Here is a 6,404-nt window from a genome sequence, read left to right as displayed (position 1 = left end):
CTATGATCTGCCTGCGGTTATTCGACACTTCACGTGGCCTAAACATGCACATAGCCTAGCACAAGCGCAGTGGTGACGTCACCGCCACGTAGTGGCGAATGGCGGTTGTTCTTGTTAATGTGTCTGCGTATGTGCAGACTGTGTACACTGTGTGTGTACGCTCTGTGTGTATGTACAGTGTGTGTACGCTCTGTACATGGTGTGTGTGCACCCTGTTGGCACACTGTGTGTGTACATTGTGTGTACACAATACATGTCCACACTGCGTATGTCTTCACTGTATGTGGGCGATCCGAATCAGTCGGGCGACATTTTCATCAGCTGTGCATTGCTGTGCTTCGTGTCTTCTCAGCCACAGTAATGCCCTCCCTTCTAGAGGCATGTGAAACGTGGACCCCTGTTGTATCTATGCCCTGTTTTCCAAAATTTAATATTAAGAATAAGGCAAAAAAAATTATTGTGTTTTTTTTTATATCTATATATTTTTTTTAAATTAAATAATGATAACAGCCCCTACTCACAAGCACACCAGGAATCTGTGAAACGGGGAGGGCCATTAAACGTCAAGATTTCAGAGCACAGAGAGGTCAGAGACATCCAGATGGACAAAAGGTCGATGGCCTAACCTTCCCAAGACGTCTGGAGATGCACGGATAAGGTGCAGAGCAGAGAAAAACAACTGTTGCAACTCGCGTTTTCTTTAACGTTTTCCTTAACGAAAAGTAGAAAATTAACAAAAGAATCAACCAGCCTACAATAGGGGCTTTTTATTAGATATTCCCTTATATTACTCGTATTCACCGCATATATATTATTTGTATTGTATGTTTTTATCTACATGACCTTACCAAACACTAAAGAATACGAATTCCAGAAAGCTTAAGTGGAAACTTAGTTACACTTAACCTCAGGACATTAAAATATAACTCAGAATAAACACCAATCCCTGGAGACAAACGCATAACCAAACTTGGCAAAGCCCTCAAAATAATGATGTAACGAGGATCATTACGAATATTCATTAAACATAGACCGAATAATAACCACGATATACTAAGACCGAGGGAACTCATAAGAAATATCAAGAATAAATGTAACACACAGGACCACATAAATGTATTGCAAAAAAAATCTCCTCAGCCACCTTTGTCTCCAACGGTCTGGCACAGACAGATGGCACCATAAATACTCAAAGGGTCGCGAGAGGGGGGGTCTGTTTTCTTGTTTGTTTTTCTCTCGCAGAGAGGAGAGGTTGTTTTACGTTTTGGGTTATAAACACAAACAGACATGGGCTTGACGTAAAACAGCACACTCTGGGTCACCAAGAGACGCGCAGAGAGGAGAGGGTGTTCACGTTTTGAGTTTTAAGCACAAGCGCACATCACGAAGAGCAGTCTGGTTCGAGTCGCGCTCAGTCTTGCAACTCGGCTTGCGACGCGGCGTTGCGACGGGGCTCGCAAGGGAGCTGGGGCGAGTCGTGCCTCGAGGAGAGATGGGACGACGTGGGGTCGTTAGAGTGACAGTCTGAGTGCAGTCTGGTTCGAGTCGTGCTCAGTCTCGGGACTCGGCTTGCGACGCAGCGTTGCGACGGGGCTCGCAGGGGAGCTGGGGCGAATCGTGCCTCGAAGAGAGATGGAACGAGGAGGGGTCGTTCGAGTTGCAGAAATCTGAGTTCAACCTGGGTCGAGGCTGGGTTCAGCCGTGCTCTGGCTGGCGGAGCGTTGTGAGGGAGCAAACACCGACACCGACGGCCGGTGTCGTTTCTCGCAGAACGAAGTGGCGAGGTGTGGTTAAGTGCGAGTGAAGCTGGCAGCTGCACGAACAAAGGAAAGCACGGAGAAGAGAGAGTGACGAGTGACAACAAGCAATCAACCTGTAGAAAGGGCGGAAATCGCCAAGCGTCGACCAAGTGAGCATCGAAAAGGACGAGCAGCAGCGGATGACCAACAAGAGCCATCGTTCATCGCCAGAGCGCTCCAAGCCGGTGAGCGCGCACAGCCGCGTCGTCCAGAGCCTGAGTCAACACAGCCTGAAGTAAGGGCGGGTGTCCGTGTGAAGTTGGCAGCGATCAAGGAGAGAGGGACAGCAGCAGAAGTACTCCCGAAGGCGAGCATCGTGCCGACTCAACAATCATCCAGCAGTGGAGAAGCCTGGAGCTGCCACCAAGCGAGAGAGAGAGAGCGCCATCGAATGCTCCGTGTGTTTGATACACACACACTGACCAACACCCAGTGAGAACAGACAAGACGTCCAGCAGCGACGACGGAATTATCGCGCACCATGTCGGCGAGCGTTGTGCCAACTCGTCATCCAGCAGCGAAGAGAGAGAGCGCACGAGCAGCACGACTCGGGCGTCACCGAGCGTCGTGCCGACTCGTGGAGGAGCTGCGCGGTATCCGACGACGGAATCATCGCGATGGCGAGCATCGTGCCAACGCCGCTCAATCGAGCAGTGGAGAGAGAAAGCAGAACGGGCTCGCTGCGGCCACGCCCAAGCGAGAGGAACCTCTCTGGCCGCTGGTTGTATCTCCCCTCCCCCACCCCACAAGCTCCGACACAGCGCCCTGCCTCTGCTTAAAATATAAATTTTACAAGGGGACAACGCACACACAACACGCACACGAATAAGACTTTCAAAAAGTTATATTTTGTTTCAAAAAGGGTTGCCATTTCAAGGTGGTGCGTTCAATATCAACTGATCGTGCAAAGCAGTTGCTGCCGTCGAGTTACATGAATAAGAAATGTTTTAGTCATTTATTTTCGTTAATTGCATAATCTTGCCGATGAATCTATTGACGCATACTTTTGCCTTTGCATATAAGAGTGTCATATGTTTGTTTAGAAATTGCTTAACACCAAGTGTTCGAGTGCTTCGTTCCCAGTCCATGCAAAACTGTCTTATTCATAAGAACTGTTACCTGCGATGAGATATGAATTTGGAGACCTAACATAACATAAACACACTAAGATAATCAGTAAATGTTTAATCAAAGATAATCGTTTTATCCCGATTGATACAACTCTGGATAACGAAGCTAAGCCTAATTATCATAACTGCACACATTAACATAATCGCAAGCATTCGCATAAATTACTACGATTATCTCCGTGATTACCATAATTTATGCATTGTATTACACACATTAACATAATTCATGTAATTTACACATTTTTCGGAAAATTATTCATTTGTATTATTTTGATCAAAATTTCATAATACGACACATACAACACCCCTCTAAATGGAACATCTGTTCCGGTTAGAAACATTCAGGCTGGCATGCCAACACTCAGATTGAGGGAAGCCAAGTGGTAGCGCATTCAGTTTAACACGTAGGCTTTCGCGACCAATGTTATTCATAATCAACGTTTTTGGGTTTAGATCGCGTTTATTTATAAATGTGTCGTAACCCTCCACCACCCGACACGGCCAATCTGTAAAAATGTGTCACGTTGACAAAGACAAATAGTTCACTGCTTTAGCCCACCGGTGTGTAAATGTTGTAGCTTCAACACACCGGTGGGCTAAAGCAGTGAACTATTTGTCTTTGTCAACGTGACACATTTTTACTGATTGGCCGTGTCGGGTGGTGGAGGGTTACGACACATTTATAAATAAACGCGATCTAAACCCAAAAACGTTGATTATGGTAGCGCATTCTATTTATTGCAGAGGTTCACAGTACAAATCCGACAGGCACCCCTGGCTACTCCAGTAACATGAACAAAAATATGCACCGTCTGCTTATCAGTGGATGTTAAACGTGTTATTGTCATTCAAAACGCATCGGTCATTGCATGTTGGTGTCACGGTCAAAATTTGGGTCATTCCAAACATTCAGAAATTACACAACGGAGTTCATATTCTTGGTTCTTTCGGTAAAGTCACGTAGATCGAAAATAAAAGAAAAAAGAAAATGAAAAATGAAAAATAAAAATAATACTTTCAAAGTAACAAAAGAAAAAAACCCACGACGTTTCGATCAAAATGCAAACGGTCTTCATAATTTTTTTGATTTTCGATCTACGTGACTTTACCGAAAGAACCAAGAATATTAATTCCTGCAGTCACGAAAGCTTCAAATAAAGTTTAAACCACCTCTACGTGGAGGATTTAAGTAAAATGTTTTACCTACGTGACTTTACCAAAAAAAACAAAGAGTAGAAATCCTTGCAGTCACAAAAACTTCAAATCTAGAATGGATTCAAGTTTTTTTTCTATTTAATTTTTTTCTACGTAACTTTACCGAAAGAACCAAAGAGTAATTCCTGCAGTCACGAAAGCTTCAAATCAAATTTGAGGACTTGCAAACGCTTTCCCATACAGAGTGCACTTGAAGGGTTTATCTCCTGTGTGTGTTCTCTGGTGCTGATTCAAGTGTCCAGTGTGATCCATGCAGTAAGGACACTGGTCGCACTGGTGTTTTTTGTCTTGAGCTGTGCTGAGTGTCTTTCCTCCATCAGACCAATTCTGCAGATAAATGTGGCAGAGAAAGATTCAACTGCATAGATAATTTCAATATCCACACCATCTAAGTCAGCATAGCGGGACACAAGCATGCATATATACACAGTCACACGTGACTTACACATCTATATAGAGGCCGACCGAAATTCGGTTTCAGTTTCAGTTTCGGTGCTGAAAGTTGTCAAATGGCCTCTTTCGGCATACTTTCAGTTTCGGCCGAAAGTCAATTTTAAACTTTCGGTTTACTTTCGGTTTCGGCCTTACTGCAGGCTCTGAATGATTAGTTTTAGATTTCTTTTGAATTAAAGTAGCATTGCATCATGACATATTTCATGAATCTTGTGTTGAGTAACTTCGGTTATATACTTTTCTGTTTCGGTCTCGGTCGAAAGTGTAGTTAAACTTTCGGTTTCGGCTTCGTTTTCGGAAGTTAAACTTTCGGTTTTGGCCGAAACCAGAAATTCAGTTTCGGTCGGCCTCTGCTTCTATACGTATTCATAAATTCATGATATATTGAAAAAGCTTCCCTAATTCACTACACTGGTTGTTGAGGCACACAATGTGAGGGCAAGTGGCAAGAACTATGCCTGGAAGCCTTGGTATCTTCAAAATGTATGTCAACCCAGAACTCCACACATATAATTTCAGCTGTCTGGCTACAAAAGGAACATTCCTTTAAACCAAATTCAGCTAACATAGCAAAGAGTATTGAAAATTTAACTATTTGTACTATGCACACATTTAGCAAAATCCCAGGTTAGAATTGCTTGAATGCTCGGAGGAACAGAAGTAATAAAATAATAAAATAATAAAACATAATAAAACAATTCTCACGACGTTTCGGCCACAACGCAAGCAGCCGTCCTCAGGTGAAAACCAGGTCTGTCGAGGCGCCTCGACAGACCTGGTTTTCACCTGAGGACGGCTGCTTGCGTTGTGGCCGAAACGTCGTGAGAATTGTTTTATTATGTTTTATTTTTGTTATTTATTATTTTATTACTTCCCTTCTACGTGACTTTACCGAAAGAACCAAGAATATGGCAGAATAACTCTGGTCAAGACGACTCAGAGCTTGGTATGGACCAACAGTTCAGGCATCTTCCAAATGGTGTGATGCAGTCATCTCAACGATAACGTTTCTCGACTAATTTGAAGTGAGTCTTTGGTGGCCAAGTCAGAGCTGGTCATGAGCACAGTAGCCAAGAATGGGAGCTACTCCACTACCTGCAGAACTGCTCGATTATTCATGAAAAGTTGAGGTGGTGGAGTGTTGAATGACATGAAATACCAAGCAGATACTCTGTTTTAGTCGAATGTATAAAAGGTCCCACCTCTTAGTAGCACACTCCAGTGAGTAGCCATTACCAGATCATGAGCATACACATCATGGTGGACCAGTAGGGAATGGTCCCTTGGCTACAAAAATGCGAATTCTTCTTATAGTGACATTGAATGATGATGAGCATACCTGTCACACCACAAGTTGAACAGGAAATGGCCTACACTCCTGGTCACGAAGCTGTGGCCAGCCCTATCCACCACCATGCCAATCATGAATTCAAGTAAGTTTACATCACGGGTCTTCCCTCAAATACTCCGGGTGGCATGACGTCACTTTTCCTTGACGGCATTCCCCCCGAGGCGAGTATGACCTGGCGTCAGCACTCCACTCCTCAACATCACCCCCCCCCCCCCCCGTAAAAAAAACTCGGCCGACCCAGCTGCAACCACCTTGCGAGCGGCCCTGATGACGACCGACGCTCGTGACCCCAGAACGCGAAGCCCGACCGGCTGCTAGAAGAACAAAACATTAGGGCAAGCCGGTGCAACACAAGGCGGGGCATAGCCGCTACCCGGCACGGCGAGTGGTGACAAGCGGGACGGCCAAGGATGGTTCTGCCGTCCGTTAGCGTATGCGCCTGCCCTGCGAGCACGT

Source organism: Lethenteron reissneri, unplaced genomic scaffold (assembly GCF_015708825.2).
Source record: "Lethenteron reissneri isolate LAM-NWPU_2019-01 unplaced genomic scaffold, ASM1570882v1 scaffold_115, whole genome shotgun sequence".
Lineage (NCBI taxonomy): Eukaryota > Metazoa > Chordata > Hyperoartia > Petromyzontiformes > Petromyzontidae > Lethenteron > Lethenteron reissneri.
Note: the sequence above shows the minus strand (reverse complement) of the source record.